The 24,186-nt window shown below is 48.4% G+C and overlaps 1 protein-coding gene across 10 annotated transcripts in view; it reads left to right on the top strand.

Annotated features, from left to right (window-relative positions):
- Positions 1 to 4,798: 4,798 nt before the first annotated feature.
- ARNTL (aryl hydrocarbon receptor nuclear translocator like) overlaps positions 4,799 to 24,186 on the top strand; it is a 105,824-nt gene continuing 86,436 nt past the window's right edge. For 5 of the 10 annotated variants that reach the window (XM_032356632.1, XM_032356631.1, XM_032356636.1 and 2 more), the window contains exon 1: positions 4,800 to 4,971. The gene's annotated coding sequence lies outside the window, so the exon portion shown is untranslated. Of the gene's footprint in view, positions 4,972 to 24,186 lie in introns of all 10 variants that reach the window. The other 5 variants (XM_032356643.1, XM_032356634.1, XM_032356641.1 and 2 more) reach the window with 2 other exon arrangements.

The following is a 24,186-nucleotide window of genomic DNA, read 5'->3' on the forward strand; positions in this document are numbered from 1 at the left end:
CTCTTCTGACTCTATTTTCTCCTGTTCTGATTCTTTGTTCATGGCAGTAGGCACCTCTGGGGAATCTTGCTCAGCCTATACCCTAAACTTCAAGAATGACCTGTCTGAACCTCTCCTGTTCCCTTTCTCACCCAGGGATTGAAAGCATTCATGAGGGGCCGTGTGTAAATGGCGTGGAGGGTGAAGAGCTAAGAGAAAGAATCATAAAGCACAGCGGCAGAGGGAAGACAAGTCCCAGGGACACATGATTCTGGAGAGAGGAGGAGATGGGAACTGTTTTGTGTCAATGGCACCTCAGTTCTTGTCCTTTCGGAGGACTAGCTGTGCTTCTTACCATGAAAGATTCTTGTCTCCTCCCAACAAACCTACCCTTTTGGGCTTCAGTTTGTTGAAGAGGCTTCTGTTTCTTGCATTCCCTAAACGTAAGGCGACATCCCTGAGCCGAAATCTGTGTCTCTAAAATATGAAGTTTCTTCGTTTTCCAAAGGAATTGTCTAAAAGGAAGAGACAATTTTACTTAAAGTAGTTAAGAGTGTGAGTACTGGGTTCATGATGCCTGATTGGCTTGAGATCTCAGGACCTCTCTGCCTCAGTTTTTCCCATCTGTAAAATAGGAATAATAAAAGTATCTACCTTTTAGGGGTTTGTGAGAATTAAAGAGTTGATGCATATAAAGCTCTTAGAATAGCACTTGACAGATTGGAAACCCGTAGTAAATATTGTTATTACTGTTATTTGTAGCAACACATTCCTACCTGGCTTTCTGTAAGAACTTTAACATATCTATCCCAGGACTTCCCAGCTTCTTTCCAAAGAGAACACAACTACCTAACTTCCAGGTCCTGTCGTTGGCTCCATTTAGTCCAGCAGTCCTGAAATTTGATTTCATGTTTGTTTAACTTGGGGTCTGGGCTTATTCCATTAGACTAGCAGTTCTCAAATTGGACTGCCTCTCAGATACCAAGGATTTTTGAATCAGAATCTTCCAAATTAGGACTTAGGAATCTGTATTAACACAGAATAAAAAGAAAAACTCCTCAGTGAATTCTAATGGACCTGACCATTGGATCAGAGTTTGGGAAACGACTGTGGATCATACTTCTTTATCCTCACTGGCTTTATCTGTAAAGTCCATGCAGTAAATACCTCTTCTATAGAATTGCTAACCTAGGATGTGTTGAATCCTTACTGTGTGCCAGGTACTATGCCAAAGGCTTTCTTTTTTTTTTTTTTTTAAGATTTTATTTATTTATTTGACAGAGAGAGATCACAAGTAGGCAGAGAGGCAGGCAGAGAGAGAGAGAGAGGAGGAAACAGGCTCCCTGCTGAGCAGAGAGCCCGATGCGGGACTCGATCCCAGGACCCTGAGATCATGACCTGAGCCGAAGGCAGCGGCCTAACCCACTGGGCCACCCAGGCGCCCTGCCAAAGGCTTTCTATCTATTGTCTCGTTTAACTCTCACAGAAATCTTGTGAAGTAGATACTAGATTAACCCCATATTACAGATGGGGAAACTAGTTTTGCTTGCTAAAATTCATCCAGCTGGCAAGTGTGGGGAGTGAGCATATCAACTGCTAGAATGAATGAGCATAGTATATTAGATAATGTATTTAAAGCATCTGATACATAGTATGTGCTCAATAAATGTTCCCTTTCCCTTCCTTTTATCTATGTGATTTTATTCATGCCCAGTGAATTTTAGATTGAGGACAATACTTTGACCTTAACAGTGCCCAGAGAATTAAAAACCAGTATACTGGAAGGTAGAAAATAAAGGGGAAGTGGGTAGCAGTGAGAGATGGAGTTTACGGTAGCTTGGTCACTGAGGGTAGGAAAAGTCCGGGTGATGAACATGAAGAGAGAAGAACCAAGGTACGAAGGTAAAACCACGTCATTTCAGAGAGGCAGAGTCCTAAAAGAACACCTGTTCCAGGCCCCTTCCCACCACGTGGTCCTCCAATTCTTCTTCTCCTTCTCTTCCCCTGCTCCTCTTCTCCTCCTCCTCCTCTTCCTTTTTTTCTCCTTCCCCCTCTTCCTCTTCTTCTTCTTTTTCTGTTAAAATTTATTTATTTATTTGAAAGAGAGAGAGAACAAGTGGGGAGTGGGGAAAGGGAGAGTCAGGCTCCTTGCTAAGCAGGGAGCCCAACGTGGGGCTCGATCCCAGGACAGGACCCTGGGACCATGACCTTGAGCTGAAGGCAGACACTTAACTCACTGAGCCACTCAGGTGCCCCTGGTCATCCTGTTCTTATGTAGACACTTTCTGTGACAGGAAATTCGACTTATCAAGGCAGAGGAGGTTCTAGTTGTTAGAAAACTCTTCATATTGTTTCATTCTAGAGGTTCTATCTGCAGGTTCCCCTTCCATCCTTTAGGTCCCTGAAGGACGAGTCTAATTCTATTTAACAGCCCTTCAAATACATGAAGACAGTTACCTTGTACCCCCTGGGGCAAAACCTCCTTCTTTTACTCTTTCCTCATATGATGTAGTTTCCAGCCTCTTGACATCCTGGTCCCTCTCCTTGTGCATGTGTTTACTTTTCCTTTGCAAAGCCTTAATTGGAGACAATACTCTATGTGTGTCACGACCAACACTGGGTTGTACTGTAACACGCAACTTGCTTTATATGTCAGACTTCTATCGATGTAGCCCAAGACAGCATTCATTTATTTAGACAGCTATACTGAGGACTCAGATCGAATTGTCTGTCACCCGAGACCCTTTAGGTTTGCTCTTATATGCATCTGTTAAGATTCCTTGCATTTCAGCACTTAGTTTCCCAGGGTGGGACCCCCACATTTAAAATCCCTGGAAGAGCTAGCCCACTGCTCCCAAATGGCGTTTGGCTTATGCTATGTAATGGCATTTCTTCCCCTCTGGGTTTTGTGTCATCTAGAAATGTGATGTAAATCCTCTGGGTTTTCATCCAGAACACTGATAAAAGTCCCAAGTCTAAACCCGGGAGAGAGCCTTCTATCATTCTGTTGGTAAGTGCTATGGAATGAAGGTTTTGAGTCAAATAAACCTAGTTTGAATTATCGCTCTGCTACCTACTGTGTGCGATTGGACTAGCTGGTTGAAGTTTTGAGTTTGGGTTTCCTCATCTGTAATATGGGGTTGTGAGGATTAAGACAGAAGATGTGAGAAAGCATTTAGCATATTTGAGGAAGCACAAATATTGATCCCCCCCCACCCTTCCTTCAGGTCAACATAGATTCATTAACTAGGCATCTATTGGCTAGGATTGCTTAAGCAGTGATTGGTCCCATTAATTATAGTAGAACCCAGGCCTAGATTTCTTGTCCACAATATCTGGTGAAATGCATTGCTAAAAGGCCACTTATATAGAGTGGTTTCCTTATGAAATCAGGGCAGGGACAAAGTAGACAGCACTGATTCCACTGGCATATCAATTTAGGGAAAGTAGTAAGCTGCCCAGATGTTGGCCAAGCTCGAGAACAGTCAACATTCAGGCCACAAGTGCGCATTGAGTCACCAACTCTGTGCCTCGAAGTGAGCTGGGGACAGGAAGGGTTTTAAACGCAGTGTCTGTGTGTGTTCAAGGAAAGAGGCTAGAATTCTAAAATCTTAGGGGCTAGTCTGGATCACAGAATTGAGTGAAGAGATTTCATTCCATTTGTTGCCCTTTCCGCTCAACAAACACATCCCAAGCACTTGCTGGGGTCAGACACCTGCCCCCACCCCTCCATCTCACTCCCATCAGGCCATCCAGGGGAGCCGGGTGAGAACGAGAAAAAAGAAGACACCGCCCTCGCCCTCCTGTTCAGGGAGGTTCACATCTAGAAGGTTAAGAGATTTTTGTGCTAAAGGCCCTCTGCGAAGTGCCTGAGACACAAAAATAAGACGGGTTCGCCGTCTTCTCAGCACCCAAGATGTGTTCTGTTATGAAATACTTATTTTTTGGTAACGATTTGTTTCCCGCCGTCTCACTCCCTGGACAGCTCTCCGCGGCCGAGTCCGCGGCCGCCGGGACGGAGTCGGCCGCACAGTAGGCGGTCAAACCCCCGCGGCGGGAAGGAAGTGCAGTGGAGTCGCCGCGGGCTCCCGTTCTGTCTTTTCAGCCGCGAGAATGACAGCTGCAGCGGGACGCCTGGAGGTCAAGACCAACGACAGGAACGTAAGAAGCCTGGATGGGGAAGCCTTCTAGAAACACGAAGCGCGCGTTCTCCCGTTTGGACTTTGGCAAGCCCGGCTGTTGCAGGAAGGGTCTGGCACTCGGCGTTCCTAAATTGCTTTCCTAGATGGAGTTGGAGGGAGACGAGGGAGGAAACGCTGCTTTTTGTCAGGGTGCCCGAGGGAGGAAGGGCAGGAGGAGGGGTGAGACCGGTGAGCCGGAGCAAGCCGGGGACCGGGAGAAGAGGGGCAGCCCAGCCGGCCGCCAGGAGTGCGGCGTCTGCACCCGCAGTGGCCACCGCGAGCGGGAGACCTAAAGGGAAGGGAGAGGGCAGGGGCGAGGAAATCCAGGGAGCGCGCGCCGATTGGTCCTCTCGTCGGGGCGTGCGCTTCTGTGCGCCCAGCGATTGGTGGCGGGAAAGGAGCAGGTAAACCGGCCCCCGCCGCACCGCCATTGGTCAGCGGCCTCTCTAGCTGCTACACCACTGGGCAGCGGGCCGCCAAGCGGCGCACGGATTGGCTGGAGGCGACCGCCGAGACCGTCTCCCTTCGAGCGCTCGGATTGGCTGGTGGAAAGAGGCAGGTATCCGGGCTCCGGGGCTCCTCCATTGGTGGGCGGGGAAGGGGGGGTTGGGCACAGCGATTGGTGGGCGGGGGGCCGGGCCTGGGCCGGCGGGGAGCGGATTGGTCGGAAAGTAGGTTAGTGGTGCGACATTTAGGGAAGGCAGAAAGTAGGTCAGGGACGGAGGTGCCTGTTTACCCGCGCCGGACTCACCGCCGCCGCCGCCGCGGGATCCGAGTGGGGGCGCGGACGCGGGCGCTCCCGCGAGCCACGGTGAGTGTCGGGCTGGCCGCAGCCAGCGGCGCGGCCCCGGGCACCCCGTCGGGGGCCGTTAGCACCCTGGCAGGCGCCGCGCCCCCGCCGCCGCCCCGGGCGCAGCCCGGCCGCCGGGGAACCCTGCCCGACGTGCCCGCTGCCGGCCTTAAAGGGCCCGTGCCCGCTCCCTGCCCCCACCCGAGCCGCGGGGAGGCTGCGCCCCTTAAAGGCGCCGCGCCCGGCCGCCCCCATCTTCTCTCGCTGGGGCTGGCGGTGCAGGATAGGGCGGGCAGAGGTGCCGCAGGCGCCCTTAAAGGGACCGGGAAAGTGTCCGCGGGAGTACCCACCTCCCCTCCGCGGGCATCGCTACCTGACGGGGGACGGGGGGCGGGGGGGGGGAGGAAGCAGCCAGCTGCCTCTTAAAGGGCCAGCTCCGCCCTTTGGGAGCGATGATCCGGCTCAGGGCGAGTCCTAGGATGTATCCCTGGGAGCTGGGGGGACCCTCGAGAGGACTGTTCTTGACGGCTGCACCCCAAGGGCGTTGGGCAAGCAATGCCTCTTCTGCCCTTCCTCCCCATCTCCTCCCCTTCCCTTTCGGGAGCCTTTGGGGCTGGGAGGGGGCGGGAGGGCGTCTCCGTCGGGCTTGGGGAGTGCGAGTCTGCTCGCCCCTTCGGCCCCGTTGCGGGCCTTCGCGCTGCACCCGGGAATCCGGGGCCGGTAATGGGGTAGACCGCAGGACTCGAACTTTCGTCCGGCCTCCGCCGTCTGGGTCCTCGGCGGCCCCGGAGCAACCTCCCTGGGTCTTCGAGCAGATGCCCGACGGCACGGGGTTGTCGCCCGGCGTCCCGGTGTGCGCCCACCGCCAGCCCTAGAAGCCCTGGAGCCCCGCGGAGGGCGCAGCGAGGCTGGCTCTAGCGCCGGGTTTGACAGATGTCAGAAAAGAAAGGTTCCCGCTCTCGGTTGCCGGGCGTTGACAGCCAGGAGTGCTCTCGTTTGCTCGGAGATAGAAGTGGAAGAGCAAAAATTAATGCCGACCTTGTGGGGCTTGAGTCAACGACCCCCTCTCAACGACAGAGGGGTCTTGAGAGCCGGCTGCGGAGCGCAGGCAGGTGTCGGAGGGTAGGTGCAGGAGAAGAAAGGATTGCACTGGACATTGGCGTCGGATGTCACTGTAGGTGCTGGCCGATGAGGGACCAGGCTTGCCCCCCTCGCCCCACATTCCCTATCCCCCTTTCCCTCCTCCGCTTCAGCCCCTTGGCCCCTTCCCGGTCCAGTAGCCTTGTCTGGGCACTTTGGCGCTTGCCAGTCTCTTCTTCCTGCTTACAGAGCTGTTCCTCGGCATGGAATTATTAGCGAAGTTTTCTCACCCAGCTTCCAGAAATAAGATTCAGTATTTGTGAGGAAGCATTTCTTGAGTGTACCTGTATTTCCAGGGTCTTCGTTCTTTAAGAAATCCACAAAAGCTGCCCCTTAGCTGCATCTCATTTCCCACAACGCAGGCTTGTCCTTCTGACATCTGCTGCTGTTCCCCGTTTTAATCTATTTTTATATGACAACTATTATTTTAATTCTTCTGGTCCCATTGATATCAGGATCTGTCAATTTGGGTTGGTGGCGTTTTTAATTAATGTACTGGTTGAATCATGAGCTTAAAATAATCATTGCTGCTCCTGAGCAGTTTTGAATAATCTCATGCTCTTTGTGCTTGCAAGGTGGGGGGGGGGGGAGTCACTGCTGTTAAATTAAATTTCCATATCAATGAAACTCCAAAATATTTTTTAAAAACACAAAATTGAATCTTTTGGTCCATGATCTGTTACTGAGTTCGCGTTACTGATAAGCCTTTAAAACAGCTTGTTGAACCTATTTAGAAGGCTTCAAAATTGCCTATATCATCTGAAGCGGGATCTGTGGAGATATTTTGGTTTTGATGGTAGCCAGTGAATAATAATAATAATTTAAACTACGGTTAAATCTGTGCCTTATTCCAACTCCTAAAGTTTAAAAAGAGGGAGAGAGAAAGGAACAGGTGGTGGAAGAGCATTAGCCTGAGAGTTAGAACTTGCTGGTTCTGGCCCAGACTTGGGTGTTCATGGCTGTGCCACCAGGAGTGAGTCACTGAGCCTCTCTGGGTTCTGTATGCCCCAGGTGGAAAGTAAGGCAGTTGAACTAGGTGATTTCAAAGGTTCCTTCTGCTCTAGAGTTCTCTGCATCTTTAAATATTTAATACATTTGAGTTCAGGTTGTTAATTTCCCTCCAGAACATCTGAGCTGAAGTCCTATTTTCATAGGAAACTTAAACAGAACAACAGATGGGGTTTTAAAGACTCCATTTCGAATGATTTAGAAAATGATGACGACTCAGGAGTTTGCCTTCTGCAGAAGAGGTTTGCCTACCACACGGAAGAAAGGGAAGTGGCCGTGTTTTCAGATTTTTTCCTTCCATGCCAACCATCTTTGTGCAATTTATATACTAAACAGTGAACAAGCCCGGTGGAAAGACTTGGCCTTGTTAGCACAACTGCATGAAAATCTATAGAAACTAAATATTTCTTATCTCTTTTTGTTGTAAGAGTTGCTTTCCTTCTGTGAGCTGTCTTCTGTTTGTGATTGCAACATGAGCTCTGAGGGTGGTAAGAGAGAGTCTCAAAAGAAGCAATTTCTGCCCCTTACCATGTTACAGTTACGGAGGAATTTTAGTTAGCATCATGGTTGATACTTGCAGGGAAGTAAAACTCATCTCTAGACCTTGAGGTTTAGTGAGTCGCCCAGGAACACAGGCACGTCAGTCACCCTTCTGCAGTCTTTTCTCACCTCATTGCCACTTTGTCATGACCCCCAGATTTACCCCAAAGAGCCACCCTGGCTTTTCTCCTCTTCCTCTCTCAGAACAAGACCTGCTCAGCCCCCTCAGCATCTCTTCCTTCCTGCTCAGAAGGTCCTGTCTTCTCTACCTGCCCCCCACCCCAGGTCTCCTCCTCTCTTTCCAGTTCAGAAAAAGCAACTGGATCTTGTGTCTGTTTCTTTTCCATGGACTTTCCCTTTGGGCAGGAGCCTGGACTTCAGTGGCAAGACCTGGGACTTGGGTTCTGATTAGACAATCGCTTGATCCTTCTCACCGCAGGCTCCTCCTCTGCGGTGCAGTGACAGTGCCTGCCTCACAGAGTCTGTGTCGGGGTCAAGGGAGATGGTGCGTGGCAAATGCCTGGCATACAGGAAGCCCTCCCTTGGGGCCTGCTGCCACTCCCTCCCAGCGCTGCCATGGTCCTGCCCCCCTGAAAATCTTCCAGGCTGTTTGTCCTCAGCCTCCTCACAAACCCAGAGAAACCGTCATCTCAATTTAGTAGAGGAAGGACGGAAGGGGGAGGACATAGCCCTTCTGCGGCCCGTGATGCGGCAGGCAGCTTTGACTTGTCTGTGTGCGGTACTCCTGAATCTGTATGCCTCTCTCCTCCCTGCCCAGAGGCCTCTCACAGGGCTGCGTACGTTCTCCTCTTCCACTTTCTCGTCTGCGCTGTCCCTAGCTCCCACCCTCTGCCTGCTCTCGTCTACCACCTTCTCTATAGTTCTCAAACATCTCCGCCAACTTTCCGTCTTGAATTCCAGGGGCCTGTCCTTAGTCCAGAATGGTCATTCCTGGCCCCTGTGCAGCTGTTCCCCTACTTTTCTTTCCATTCTTCTTGAAATTCCCTTCTTCTTCAGCCTTTGGGTCATGATGCTTTCTTGGTTCCCTTCCTACATGGCATAAAGGTAGGTTTTTATCCTGGCCCATTTTCAGTCCTAATCTGTCTCTCCTGCTTCAGCTGCCAGCAGGTTCATTGTAGATGTTAACGGCAGCTGAGAGCCGGCATTCGTGACTTTGGAGTTCTGGGTTGCAAACTGCTTGCAAGCACTGTCTCATTTCATCCTCATAACACACCGGTGCCTGTGCCCCCTCAGCGCCAAGCTGTCCTGAGAGCCAGTTTGTTGGAGCGGTGAAAAGTGCAGACTTTGGAGCAGATCGCACATCCTAACTGTTCCTTACCAGCTTTATGACATGTAGTCAAGTTGCTTTGCTCGCTGTGTCTTGGTAACCTCAGTTATAAGACTGGGATCTCTGTGGTGTAGATTAAATGAGTTAAAACTATTAAAAAAATACATGAAGCCCTTCATGGCACATATTGAGCATTCAGTGAATGTTAGCTCTTGGTACTTCTGCTCCTTCTCACCTCTCCGTACCCAGCCTGCCTGTCCACGTGCAAGGGACTCTTTAGTCAAACTGAAAGGCTGTCTGTTGGCTGGACCAGCCCTTGTCCCATTCCATCTTCCAGCTTTCTCATGTCAAAATCTTACTCTTCTGTAAGACCCAGCTCAGGTGCGTGGTCCTCCAGGAACGATTTCTTCATTGTGTTTTTCTTCCCCTTCCACAACACCTGGCAGCATTGCCCCCCGGCCCTTGGTTTAGCTTGAATTCGTAGTACTGCTGCATCGGTATTGGGCTGGGCTGTCTCTGGGACTCTCTCCCCTGCTTGCTTGGGACAACTTTGCGGGGAGTTCATCTTGCTTTCCCCAAATCACAGGCACAGGGAGACTTCGGGATGTGCTTTTCCAATCTAATCAGTGATCTTTGAGGAGGAGGAGTTGGAATGGGTTGCATCAGAGACGCACGTTGGACATGGCCACGAACAGGTCTACAGGGAAGAGAGGTTTGAGTTTGGAACTTAAAGTGGTTGGGGGGGGTGAGATTGGATAAGCTTTAGTCATCTTTGCTTTAGGGGAATGTTGAGTGCTGGCATACAATGAGAAATGATTTTTACATTCATACATGCTGTACTTTGAAATAGTATAAACTCATGTTCATCGAGCCAGGTTAAAGAAGGGGATGGAGGTCTGCCTGATTTCCTATTCTGATTAATACTCTACCCGTTGGATGTTGTACGTATACTGAGTAAAACGTTTGCATATATTTGTGCCTTCAACTGCTGTTTGAAATGTGTGACCTGGGCCACTTAGTTAGCTTGAGTCTCACTTAAGAATGCTTGTGAACTCTTGGAACTGCTCCTCGGGTGAGATCGGAACGGGCATTGTGTCCTGCTGCAGAGGACTTCAGTTGTGATGAAGAGGAGGTGTGTGACCATACGCATCAACAGTAAGATGGGTTAGCAACCCCCGCGGGCCTGCTTGCCTTCCAGCACGGTGCTGGGCACCGCACACACAGCACTTCCAGTAGTGGCTCCTCATTTGCAAAACAGAAATAATAGTACTGGTGGCATTAGTGGCTAACGTTTATTGAACACTGTCTGTGTGCCCGCAAAGATGTTAGGCACCTTATGTTTATTAACCCGTTTAATCTTCATCACAACCCCATGAGGTAGGTACCGTAATTATCTTCTTTATTTTTCCCCCCACAAGTGATGTGGTTTTGGAGACTGCCCGAGGTCACTCAGCTGGTGTGGGGTGGGCAGGATCTATGCCCAAGGACTCCAGAGTCTGTTCTCTAAGCTCTGTTGCCTGGGTCTGCTGGTAGGGACGGGGGCCAGGGTGGAGCCACTACTGGAAGTGCTGTGTGTGCGGTGCCCAGCACCGTGCTGGAAGGCAAGCAGGCCCGCGGGGGTTGCTAACCCATCTTACTGTTGATGCGTATGGTCACACACCTCCTCTTCATCACGACTGAAGTCCTCTGCAGCAGGACACAATGCCCGTTCCGATCTCACCCGAGGAGCAGTTCCAAGAGTTCACAAGCATTCTTCTCACATCGTGTTGCGCATGTCTGTCTCTCTTGCTTCCTCATGCCCTCCTGCGGCATTGCTCTGACATGGGCCTTGCCAGGCTCAGCCAGCCCCTCCCTGGGCAGCTCCGAGCATTGGATGAACCTTCCAACGGAGCTTGGTACCCCTTGCCTCCCTCTAGCCATCTGCAGGGCTACTCACTGGGGAGGAGACCTTTTCAATGTCTCTCACCACCTTCTTCTTCTCCCCAGCTTTTTAACCCGAAGCAGGCATCAACAGCCTTGGTGTATATATATATTTTTTAATACCAGTTGTTTTCTGAATACATTTAGATAGTAAGAGAAACATTGTCTTATGTCAAGAACCTGTTACATAAAAATGTGTTATATAATGTTCAAATATATACTGCACAGTGGAATTAGATACCACTCTTTTTTTTTCCCCCAAAGAATAGAAAGATAATAAACACAGGCTATACTGAATGTAATTAACCTTGGATTTGGAAGGCCTGGAAAGACATGCTGTGCCCTCAGAGCTATTGTTTGGAACCTCTGTTATCCTCCTTGAGTGATCCAAGTGTAGGATGTATGGGAAGTTGACCTGAATCTGCCATGGAATGCTATTGTGAAAGATTCTGGAAATTGTCTTTTTCAAGGGAGGGGTGGAGGGAGTTCCTTGACATCTTGCTTACTTATGTTATTCTCATATCCAAGCAGAGGGAAGAAGCTCTTTTTGCCCCTTATACTTAGACCAGTGAGGGTATCTTCTGTTTTCTGTTCTCTGCCTCCTTCAGTTCTTTCCATACAATGGGGCCAACTTTGCCTTCCAGAAACAGCCCTTTTGCCAGCGGCCTGTGGTTGACGCACCCATGTTCAGTGCTCCAGGCTCTCCAGAGTCGGACCCTATTCCCCCTCAGTGGCCCTGCTTCTCCACCCCAACCCCATTGCCAGACTGAGCCGGAGGTGGGAGGTTCTGTGCTGCTTAGCTCTGCCCTCCCCTGGCTCAGCCGCCCGCAGGCCTTACACCTCCCTGCTGTCTTTCTTGCTCGCCTCTCCCCCTTGACCCAAGGGGCCTGTCGCCTTTGTTCTAGCCTGCCTCAAATTGCACTTCTTGCTTGGTGAAGCCTCCTCTGGTGACATTTGCCCCCTTCACTTATGCACTCTGTCTCTCTTTGTCACTTTCGATTGCCAGCCATTTGCTCAGAAGCAGTGTGCTTCATAATTAGCAAATTATCACATTGTAGCTAATCGGGATGGCCAGCTCTCTCATTTTTCAATCGTTTCCCAAGTAAGTATCTTGTTCTCACTTCCCATTCTCCAACTGTACTCATTTAGCCCTTCAGTGTAGTGGATTGGGTGCTTACTGTGTACACAACACTGTTAACAGGAGATACCAGAGAAAACAGAGTCCCAGCCGGAGACAGATCATGAACAGTTGAAGACATTCTTTTCTGATAGTGTCGATGCGAGGAAGGCAATTGCATAGAGTAAAACAGCAGTGACAGTGAATGGTGAGAGGGAGGTTGCTTTAGCTGGGTCCCTTGGGGAGGCCTTTCTGAAGAGGTGACATTGAAGCTCAACTGCAGGAAGATCAGGGGACAGTGTCCTCAAAAGTGGGAACAACAAGTGCAAAGGCCCTGAGTTTGGAAGGAGCTTGTTTCTGAGGAAGGCAAAGGACTGGTAACCAGTTTATGTGTTCCTTGTATGCAGATATTTTATCCTCCCTGTAACCTGAGCCCAGTGCCAGAAAATCTCTGTAAATACTCACATACAGAATGGGAGCATTGGGCCTTAATTATATCTTGTATAAAGAGCAGTTAACTAGACTTTGCACAGAAGGCTTTTAATAAAACTTTATATTGCACATAAATTAACGGTTCAAAGGGTTTTCTCATAAATGTCCCCCTAGCACGTTTCATCAGCGATTGCTTGTTTTCATTGTGTTTGGTGCAGGGCTTCAGCCCTCAGAAATCTGTTTCACATGTGCAGCCATCTTCTAAGCAGGTCTGCTCCAAAAGTTCATTTGTAAGGCACTTGAAACCTGGGATGAATTTTTCTATAGAAAAAGATGAACCGACTCATGGCTTAATTTCCAGGCAAGCCCACAAAACACCATTTCACGCTGACTGTGGTTGAAGCCATGCTGTTTAGCGCTGAAGTATTCACAGCATTAATTACGCCTTCTGCAGCTGGACCCCCTCATCTAGATGTGGCATTCTAGGTCATTTACTGTTAGCATCAATGGGACCATCTCTTCCTGTTTTTCCAGTCTGCCAAAAAAAGTTTTATGAAAGGAATTCTTCCCATGATGCCTTCAAGATTTAGCTCCCCATGTTATAAATGAGCCCGTGGCATGCAGAGTGTGGGGAGAGCCCTGCCCTGGGAGCTGGGAGCACCTGGGGCCCAGTCTCGGCCCCACCCCTGACTTGCTGAATAACTTGGAGGAAGCTGCCCTCCCTAAGCTTTGACTTCTCAGGTCCTTCTTGAATATAAAAGCCTGTTTTCTCACCACCGTGGGAAAACACATATTTCATTGCTCCAACCTACCCTCAAATGGCTGCCTCCAGTTTCTTCTTGAAGAAGTAGATGTACTCAAATAATGAGGAGCTCCAGAAGTTCCGGGTATGGTGCTCCGCAGTTAGAAAGCCCACTCCGTCTGCACCCTCATGCTGATCTGCTATCTTTCTTAATGAGTGGAAAGAAATCTCGTCCTAGAACTTTCGGTCCAGATAAGATTCCTGTGTTCTTGGCCAACTTATCTTCCATATAATTATGTAAACTGGTTTTTCTTTTTAACTCTTAGGGATAAAAATGGTGACTATGGTTTGTTACTTATGAATTATACTTATAAGTGCCCTTAGGGAATGGAATGAATTTGCAGGAGAGAGCAGAGCTGAAAGAGTGTGGGATCAAAAACAATTTTAAATGTTAAATGCAAAGCTATTTTCAGTATCCTGCTGGAGGAAAAAAAAAATTTTTTTTTAAGGCTTTCGATGATAGAAGCGGTTTCTGCTCCAAAGGAGAAAAGAGCCTCAGGTTTTGCGGTGGTGAAAGCGAGCTAACGACCATCCCTCCCTTCCTCCTTGCCCCTTTCTGTTTCCCTTTGGTGTCATGAACCACATTTGCTATTTGACAAGTTTGCCTTTTAAAGGACTCTGGGACACAGGGCGTTAGAGCTCACATGGCCCAGGGCACGGGCATTTTGCTGCAGACTTCCCCACCAGATTCGAGATGGGAAGCCTTCTTGGGATTGAAACAGCACTTTCAGCATGGCCTCTGTGTGGTCAGTTGTGAATGAGATGTTGTTTTTTGTCTTTTTCTTTTTTCCTTAAATGAAAGCATAGCAAGGAGTTGGGGCAAGAAGTTTCTGCTGGGTTTCACTTTGCAGCTGGAAGGTGGTATGATACCTAGCCTTCCTCCGTAGATGCTAGACTCCGAACAGAATTATGTCTCTTTTGTTCTTGGCTGTATCCTCACAACTACGACAGCATCTGCACAGAGTAGTTACTTAAGTACTTACCAAATGAATGAGTTCAGCCTGGGAAAACCTCAACTTTCCTTCCCTATCTAGCCCTCGTGAGCTTGGTCTCACAGTGTACTTCAGAGTTTAGGTGACCACTTCCTTGGACATCGGTGTTTTTCTTGTTCTTCGGCCTGGTCAGATACTAGTATCTTTGATTGATGATCAGGACTTAACTGGCCATGGTTGTCCTTGCCTGGCTGATGTTCATCTTTATGTTATCTTCAATTGGCCTCAAAGTACAGCAAATCAATAGCTGAGCCACACTGAAGGAAAGAAAACTTACTGTGTATTTCTTTGGGCATAAGTACTACACATTTATTTATTCAGTCAACATGTATCTGAGGGGCCAAATGCCAGGCTAAACCCAGAGGGAAGAAAGCAGAAAGAGTTGTAGGGGCTCCTGGGTGACTCAGTCAAGAGCATGTGACTCTTGATCTCAGGGTTACAGTTTCGAGCCCCATGTGGGGTGTAGAGATTACTTAAAAAATAAAATCTTGAAATTTTTTAAAAAATATTTTATTTATTTATTTGACAGAGAGATCACAAGTAGGCAGAGAGGCAGGCAGAGAGAGAGGAGGAAGCAGGCTCCCTGCTGAGCAGAGAGCCCGATGTGGGACTCGATCCCAGGACCCTGAGACCATGACCTGAGCCGAAGGCAGCGGCTTAACCCACTGAGCCACCCAGGCACCCAAATGAATGAGTTGTTATAGCCAAGGAGCCTGCAGTTTCATCTGTTGATGGAAGATAATCCAAGGCCATGTATAATGCAGTGAAGTAGTCTAGACTATTTGTAAGTACCGCAAGAATTCAGAGACCAGAGAGCTCTTTGTGAGCTGTCATGGGAAGAAGGAGGCCTCATGGAAATGATCAGGTTTAGTCCAGATCTTTAAGGATGGGTAGGATTTAGAGTCACAGACAAGGGGTAGCACAGGTATTTCCAGGGGGTAGATGGGTGGGAACATAGCACAATTAAAAGCATAGAAGTAGGAATGACCAACCTGTATTCAGGAACAGAGACTTGCGTAGAATGGAGGGTTCTCAAAAAGTGGTGGAAATTTAAGTTTGGAAGATCACACAATGCCTAAACACGAAGCACATCATGTCTTATGTCCTTAGCATTTCACATGCATGATCTGATTTAATGTGTTGTAAAACCCCATGAAAGGGTATTATGATTATTAGCATCATTTTAGAGATGAGGATTTTGAAGCATAGAGTGATCCAGTGACCTCCCTAAGGTCAGCATAGCTAAAAAGCAGAGGATCAAAGCTTTAAAACTAGGCCATGGAAGCTCTTGACCATTGGATGCTGCTGTCTCCCAGTGTCCTCCACATGCAGGATTTGGATTTGGTTGGGGTGTTGGAGTCATGAGTTGGAAATAGACAAGGCTCTATTTAGCCCACTCCTTCATTTTGTAGATTAGGAAACTCTGAGGTTAAGTGGCAAGTCACAGTTTACCTGGTGAGGTAGAGACTGGTCAACAGTGGAGGGAGAACCACTAGAGTTAGTTTTTACTGTGGTTCTGATTACTATTTCAGTTATGTGAAATAATTATCCTGAAGCATCAATCCAGTGTCAGTGTTTCAGTTGGATCAGGGCGGAGAGGGACTAGCCACAACAGGGACCTGATAGGAGGCTGCTAGCTAAATCCAGACAGTTAGAGGGAGCCAGAGCTGGGAATTGTCAATTATGTTAATTGGCATGGCTGTTTTCCGTCACCCTTTAGATTTCTAGAGTGCAGGGAACATCTGCCTGTGTGAGTGTCTTTCAAGTATGTGAATCTTCACTGTACTGTGACCGAGCTGCCTTGGTTAATGAATTCTCCAGAAGCAAAGCACCATTATGAAAGTTGAATATTTAAAAACAAATACCCACGTTTTCTGGAAAGAGAACCAGATGAGGAACCAGATAACTTGCATTCTGGGCTGCTTCTGCTACTCAAGCAGCAGAGAGCCTGAGCCAAATTACTTGAATGTCTCAAATGGGCTGATTCCTTATCTGTGGAACAGGTGTAACAATTCCTGCCCAGCCCCTTACAGTGTTGTTCTGATGCTGGAATGAGATAAGGAAAGAATAAAGGTTTTGAAAGCTGTAAAGTTGCTCCAGGGCTCAAGGGAGCCAAGGGAGCCAAGGGAGCCGCAGCTGTAGTGTTCACCATGAAGGAGTACTGGCCTTGCAGAGATAGCCTGGAGGGCAATGAAGGGAGTTCTCCCGCCTCCAGGGCCTGTTTAGGGATGCGGCGCTGTCCACCAGATGGGTGCTGACGGGCCTCACTTTGCTGGGTAGGGCCGTATTTTGAAGGTGGAGATATATTTCACCCTTAAAGAGATGCGGAGCCACAGCCTGGGCATGGTTGGAAATGTTAGGCGCAGATACTCACGTTAATCTGTTCTCTGCACATACCTCTCAGGATAGCGATGGGCAGCTGTGAGCCAGGAAACAAGTGTCAGGATCTAGACAGCCAGTTGGGTATGCTTGGATGTTTCACCTATCCTGGGGCATGAGGCAGAAATCCAGAAGAACCTTGATTAGCCTAGGGACTAATGGGTGAGCCAGCACACTGTCCAGGTAATACCTGATTCTAAAGCCTGTAGAAAAGTCTTGATTGGAGATGGGCCAGATCTTAATTTTTGTTAGTTTCACATGGTATCATCATCATCATCATTATTATTACTTAACATTTCAGCATTTGCCATCTGCCAAGAACTGTGCGAAGTGCTTATATGACTTTTCCCATTTAATAAGTAACTCTATGAGGTGGACACTGTCAGTCTCATTTTCTAATTAGGGAGACTGAGACCCAGAGATGCTTCAGATAACATACAGTGGGTGGCAAAACTGTGATTCAAACCCAGGACAGTCTCTGGAGCCTACACTCTCAACCACTATCATCTTCTTTCTCCTTTTTCCTTGGTACTCCACATGCTTCCTGCCCCTGGTTTTGAGGTTTCTGACAGCACAGAAAGCATTTTTGGTCCATAAATGACACATTATACAGTGGCCTCAGCTCACTGTGGCTCTGTCTTTTTTGTAGCCCATGGCTGACATTGAGCAGCTCTCGCTGGCTGCTTACAGCCCATGAACAAATGGATGCCAGCCCTGAAATGTAGCAGATTGACTAACTCTTGCCCTCTCATGCATGTGGGAATTTAAAGTGCAGCAAAAGGCAGGGAAAAGGATTGCTCTGGGTCAGTTTTTCAGAAAGTGGCCAGGTAGCTTGTAGTCCACTCAGCATTCATTATGATGCTTGTCAAAATCTCCCCACCAAAGTCTTTGCAAATGTCATGATTCTGATAGTACCATTTACCTCTGTGTGTGATTTATGAAGTAGCTTTTACATGCATTGTCTTGTTTAGTCTTCACTATGGCCCCATGAGGAGAGGTGTTATAAAGACTCTTTTGCAGGCTATGAAGTATCTGGAGAGTTTAAACTACTGCCCCAGGTCCCAAAGCTAGTCGGTGGCAGCCAGGACTTAACACATTGCTTTACTGACTTTAACTTTTACTCTTTTCCCAAGTTTCTCTTTGCTTTCTCTGTGAAAGATGTTAATTGATCTGACTTACTGTATTCAGAAGTCCGCAGTAATTACTAAAGTGAAGTGTTTTGTGCTACACACTGTTAGCGAATCAGAATAAATAAAAGGTCATGTAACTGGTGGTTGTGTTGGGTTAGTTGATTTGCAGTTGCTTTCTATGGCGTAGAATACACCTATATCTTTTGTGGCAGACTGTTACACCAAAAGCCCTTCTAGCTTTAAAAGCCCAAAGGCTTTGGTGAGCCAGGCTAAGTCAGTCAGTTAAGCATCTGCCTTTGGCCCAGGTCATGACCTCAGGGCCCTGGAATCAAGCCCCACATCAGGCCCCCTGCTCAGTGGAGAGTCTGCTTCTCTCTCTCCCTCTGCCCACTATCCCTTGCCCACATGCTATCTCTCTGTCATAAAATATATTCTTTAAAAAAAAAGAAGTCCAAAGGCTTTAATAGATGATCAAACATGGAATTTATGTAATGTCTTTTAAAAGTTGACCATCAAGTTCTCGGTTAGGAACACAAGCTCCTGTTATCACATTGTTTCCATGGAGAAATTAGCCTTGGCTCACATCATTTCGGCTCTTGGTGCCTTTTCCAGGAATGGAGTTAGCCGCTGTAGGAGAGAGGACTGGTCGTGCTTATCACTTACAGTGCTCTCCCCTCCTGTTATTAAAGGGGGCTGATTTGCTTCTGTGCACTCTTTCAATTTTTCCTGGGATCTGAACATAAATCATCTTTGAGGTCCTGGTATTTGTATTTTTTAGAATTTTTCCCTTAAATAAACCTGAATGGAACACTTCCTTATGTAGTTTTGAACCTCCTCTTTGAAATATTTAATTAGTGGCAAGGGGCTTTACTTGGAGAATGTACAACTGTTGTACTCAACAGTACAACAGGCTTGTTGTACTGAAAGCAAGTGTACATAGAAAGCAAGTGTTGTTGTACTCAAGCCTTTTTGGTTGGGATACCAAGCAAGTTCCTGTATTAAAGAGATCCACAGTCACAATGACTGAAACTAGTCCATAGTAGGTAGTGGTTTGGGCCTTCCATCTTCATTATGTGGTTTCCACTTGGTGGTTGAAGGGAGAAGCTTCTAATTTGAACATCTCCTGGGGGAAGGGGGAGTATCATTATAAGGTCAAGACCTGGCGGTAGCACATTCTTTTATCCTAGGGGCCAGAACTTAGTTATATGGCTTCATTAACTACAAAAGGAGGCTGAGAAATATCTTTAAGTGGGAGGTCATGAGTCCAGCAAAATCTATTTTTAATAGTGGAGAGGAGATTGAACATTAGGAGAAGCTTGCGGTGTACTGCCTTGCAGTACCCATGGGAAAGATTCAGTAGAGTTTGGAAGCTCTCCTGAGAGCTGGGGAGATGCCTGAGCCCAGGGTCAGAACCTAGGCAGGCACAGAGAAATCAGGACATGTGCGACCATCTGGAACTCAGGGCGACTCATGGCTCAGAAACTAGGCAGCCAGGTAAAGCCAAGGTGCCAGAAGGAATACGAATAATCTGAAAGACTTCCGTTGTCTGTTAGAGGAAGATTCATCAGTTCAAGTGGTATAGTAGACAGGGAACTGAGCTAGGAGCCAGAAGACCTAGGTCTGAGTCCAACCTCTTCTGCTTCATGACATGGGGCAGAATACTTTGAAAACCGTTTGCTTTGTCATCTACAATATGGGAATAACGGTGATGGCCTTTCCGGTCTTCCAGGCTTGGGGTGAGAGTAATGGAAGGGGGATGGGCTCTGCAAACTGCAGCTCCGTGGAAACTGGCCTTGCGTCATTGTTACTCACCTGTGTCCCCAGCACCTGCTGTTTACGGGCTGGCATGGACATACTGGTGTGAAATGTGAATGAATGTGTGATATGTGAGAGGTGGGAAAGAAAGTGCATTGTGCAGAGATCTTGATCCTGGGTGGTCTTCTCTGCTGGGCAGAGCGGTTCTTCTGCTCTCTACTGGCTGCAGTCTGGACCTCCGTGTACAACCAGGTGCCCTACCGGGACGTGGGCAGCCTTCAGGGCAGCTCCCAACCTGGTAGTGCAGGACATATAATACATCTATGGTGAGGCCATTTGCTTATTCCACTGAGGAAGTGACTGAATCCAACAAAACAGGAGTTAGGACTTCCAGTTGGATGTCATGGTCCATGACTGAGAACTGATCATTTTTAAATAGTCTGGCCTGCCTGCGGATTGGAAAACGAAGCCTTCCAAGGCTGTCAGAACTTAACCTCTTGCTTCAAAGTAATAAGATGGGGTTGTAAAATTCCCCTGTTAATTTTTTTGTAAAAGGTATTTTTTTTTAAGATTTTATTTATTTATTTGATAGAGATCACAAGTAGGCAGAGGCAGGAAGAGAGAGAGGAGGAAGCAGGCTCCCTGCTGAGTAGAGAGCCCGATGCGGGGCTCGATCCCAGGACCTGAGCCGAAGGCAGAGGCTTTAACCCACTGAGCCACCCAGGCGCCCCTCCCCTGTTAATTTGAAAAAAAAAAAAAAATGTGGCTTGTTCAAAACAATGAATGTTTACTGAAAATATGATAGAAGTAAGCAATTACAAAGATAAGCTTATGGTTTCCATCCTATGGGTGTTTCTATCCTGGCCAGAATGATTTTTTTTTTTTTTCTCTTGCTGGAGAAATGGGGGCTCAGTGGATAATCAAAAAATTTTTTTAACTTTGATTCATTTTGTTATTTAATTTGTTTATTCACTAAGAGTGACCTTCTTTCTTGGAATGCAGTGGAGTATTTTTAAATGGACTTTACTGGGAAAAAGCAGGACTTGAGCTTACATTCACAGTATGCTCCTGCCTCTGTTAAAGGCTTCATGCATAGAAGGAGGGAAAAGCACCAAAATGTTAACAGTCGTTCTCATCTCGTAAATTCAAGGTGATTTTTATTCTCATCTCCTTCTCTGTGGTTTTCTATTTTTCAATATTGAGCTTGTGTTACTCTTATAATCATAAATGGCTAGTTAAAAATGAGCCCCGTAAATTAATACTCTCCAGCCAAATCAAGAATTTTTATTCTTGGCAACCTGGCCTGGGCTATAAGCTCTCATGTTAACTTAGACCTAGCCAGGTGATTTTCTGCAAGTTAAGGGATTTGTTAGAAGGAGGATGTTTTCCCTGTGGAAATCAACACAGAAAGCAATTGTTTTGTAATATGTCAGGAAAGAGGTCCTAAGGAACTCCACTCCTAGAATTTGACCAGCCTGTATTATGGAAATGAACTTTGCAGCTTTCCCACCCGCTGTGGGACTGTTTTCCTTTCTCTTATACTCCTGTGCTCTTCAGGGACCCCCAACTCCATCTACCTGGGACTGGGGGACCCTGTCCTTTGTTCTCTTAGGCCCTGCACTTCCTATGTCCTCCGTGCCTGTTCCCCGCCATCTGTTTGTGACTGTAGATTTGGTCGTGGTTTCTTCCCACCACCACGTTTGCAGACTGAAGAGAAGCAGTTGTTCTCTTCCCCATCACAGGTGTCCCTTGCCCTTGTCATTGCCCAGGGGAGTGGCCTGAGCTGTGCTCCTAGGACAGAATGAAGAGGAGGGCTGAGGACTGTAGGGGAAGGGTGGGGATACTGAGCTGGCTGCAGAACCTTGGAGAAGCCACTGGGCCATCCAGCGAGCACTTGGCCCGACCGTGGCAAGGCCCGCTCTGGCACAGCTCCCGCAGACGACAGCTTGGTGTCGGAAGCCCTGCATTGATCTGTTGCTGTCCTGTGATGTGGCTGTCACCGTTCTAGATGCTGTCAGGGGGCACAGTGATGAGCAAGGCAGACCTGCCCTCTGCCGTCATGGAGCTTTCATTCCCGTGGGTGAGAGAAATCGTTTGCAGGGAAATAAATGAAGCTCATTATGGATTGTAAGAATGGCATCAGAGATGGTTACCTGTGCCCTTTTGTAGTGGAACAGGCGGGCTGGGGTTGGGATGATTCCAAGGCCTGGCACCTTCTATGTCCCTGGTGCTTCATGAGAGAAGAGGAGATGGGGAGGAGGGAAGAGATTGGGGAGGTGTCTCAGGGAAGCTGAGTCTGCCTGGGGCCAGGTGTGGGCCTGCAGCCCCGCAGGGAGAGCAAACGACGCCCAAGCCCGGGGCTGACCCTCTGGGTCATTCCACTTGCCCATCTCTGGGCTGCAGGCACACATCCTCCTTTCCCACAGAGCGATGAACCCCACAAAGCAGCCCCCATCTGTCCTAGGCCAAGCGTTGTGTTTTCGCCCTTATTTGCAAATTCTGGTGAGGACCAGCCTCTCTGTGTCCCTCCAGTCGGATGCTGGACTACTGTTCCTTTAAGGGCCAGGATTTTCTGTTGTTGTTGTTGTTGTTTTAATGAGCTCCTCCCTGCCACCCCATCCTGTACCCACTCCTGGTCCTTTCCTGGGGGCTCAGAGTCTGGCCTTGTGCGGATTTAGGCCATGTTGGGTGACACGGCCCTTCCCGCAGCTCTCGATCACCCACGCTTACAGGGCCTTTGGCCATCACTCTCTGCTTGCCATTCAACTGCCCAGAAAAGCTAGAAGTTGGGTAGTTGTGAGTGATTTTCCTGAGCTTCCTTATTGAATCTTCTTTTCTATTATGCTTCTCTGTCAGATGGGCCATTTGTCCTGCTCTTTGTGCCCCAGCTTTCTGAAAAACCAGGACAAACACGACCCTCACTCCAGTGGAAACTCGACACCCTTCCTCCTGCGGACCTTAGTGACTGTGTTTGCTGACCCTTCTCCTCCCATCTTCCCCTTCAAAGAACAAAGCCTTTGAAGCTTTCCTCACACTGGTTTGATGCAGTATGGGAAGCTTCTAGTTCCCTGCCTCCCAGAGGGGTCTGGGACCCACTTTGGCTTCCAGAGCTCCCCTCAACTGCTCTCCTACCCATGAGCTGTGATGCTGAACCAGAGAAGAAGTCATTCATGCTGTGATTATCTAATACTCCTACCAGGGCCGACAGGAAGGTTCTTTGTTACTAAATCAATTTTCTTGGGGAGTGGGGAAGCTTGTTACTATTCTCATCCTTTTCGTGGTGTTACCATTCCTTTAAAAATATATCTGCATAAATGCATGTGTGTGTCTGCATGTTTCTATAGTTCTACAGATAGCAAAGGTCTTCGGCATGAGGGCAGCCCTCACAGGACTTGGATTTAAACCCCGGGAGTGGTTGTGATCTTTGGGGCCATATATCCTTTTGTCCCTTTATCGACTGGCTGACTTTGTAAAGTTTTGTTTCAGCCTTCATTTCATAGTCTCCCTGGTTCTGGGAGAGCTTTGGGGTTCAGGGTTTGTGGCATTCAGAGAAGGAGGCAGTCACTGGATCCACCCCTTAAAGACACAGACTCAGTGAGGAGGGCCTTCCATTGCCTGCCTAGTGCCTGTGGCTCTGAGGCCCCCGGGTTCTCTTACACAGTGTCCTTACTGAGGACTGGAGCTTTGAGGCCTCAGGGCCAAGGCTCCTGTCTGGAGTGCACCTGTTACAGTCATGATGGCCCAGGCCATCTGCAGACCTCCTTCACTTGGCCCTAGCATGGTGGAATGAATCCAGGTTGCTTTGAAATAAGCAGTTTTATTTAAAACAAGTTTAATCCCAAAGTTGCCTCTGAGGCGGTCTGAATGGCTATCCCCTCTGCTTCTATGTTTCATCTGGTTAGCACAGCAGCCTAGCTGGCAGGCCCCCCTGACCCCTGGACATGGCTTTGCCTCCCTCTGCTAAGGAGGGCACAGAGAAGGCGTGCTTTCCCTTGGTCTGAAGCAGGATCAGCCTGCGCGAGTCTGTGGGAATGAGGGACCCATCTTTTCGTTCACTGTTCATTGAGGGTCTCCTGTGTGTCTGGTATGATGGGAAGCCACTGGAGCATTGAAAGCAAAAAAATAACACATGATTTATGTGTTTAAAAGGTTCTCCTGGCTGCCTGTGGGCTGACATGGGAAGGATAAGCGTGGAGCAGAGGGATGGTTTAGGAGCTGGGGGTTCTGGGCCAGGCAGCCAGGCTGGCTTGGACACTGCGGGGAGGCATCTGTGTGGGCAGACAGGGCACGGACAGGCCTTCACTGGCTGCCCTTGCCCTTTGCCCTGGGGCTCTAGATTCCCTGCACCACGAGCCTGCCCTAAGTGTGCCAGGCCCTGTAGAGCTCCTGCTTCATGGCTGGTGATGCTCACTGCACCTGGAATGTTCTCTTCCCCTGCTTCCCAATCCTGGTGGTTCTGCCACTGCCTCACCCAGTAACCTTGGGTAAGTTACCAGATCTCTTGAGCCTCCATTTCTTTCTTTATAAAAGAGTGATCGTAGAACCGCCTCATGGGACTGGGAAGGAAACACAAGATGCACTAGACTATGATCACTGCAGGCCTCTGCCTTGGTCTCCTGCTTCCAACCTTGCCCTGCTCTGTGCGCTCTCTGCCCAGCGACTCAGTGAGGAGGGGTCCATTTGAGTCATACCCTGACTCAGAACCCTCTTGACAGTAGCTTCTTGTCTCGCTC

The sequence above is a fragment of the Mustela erminea genome, chromosome 9 (genome assembly GCF_009829155.1).
Source record: "Mustela erminea isolate mMusErm1 chromosome 9, mMusErm1.Pri, whole genome shotgun sequence".
NCBI classification, from domain to species: Eukaryota; Metazoa; Chordata; class Mammalia; order Carnivora; family Mustelidae; genus Mustela; species Mustela erminea.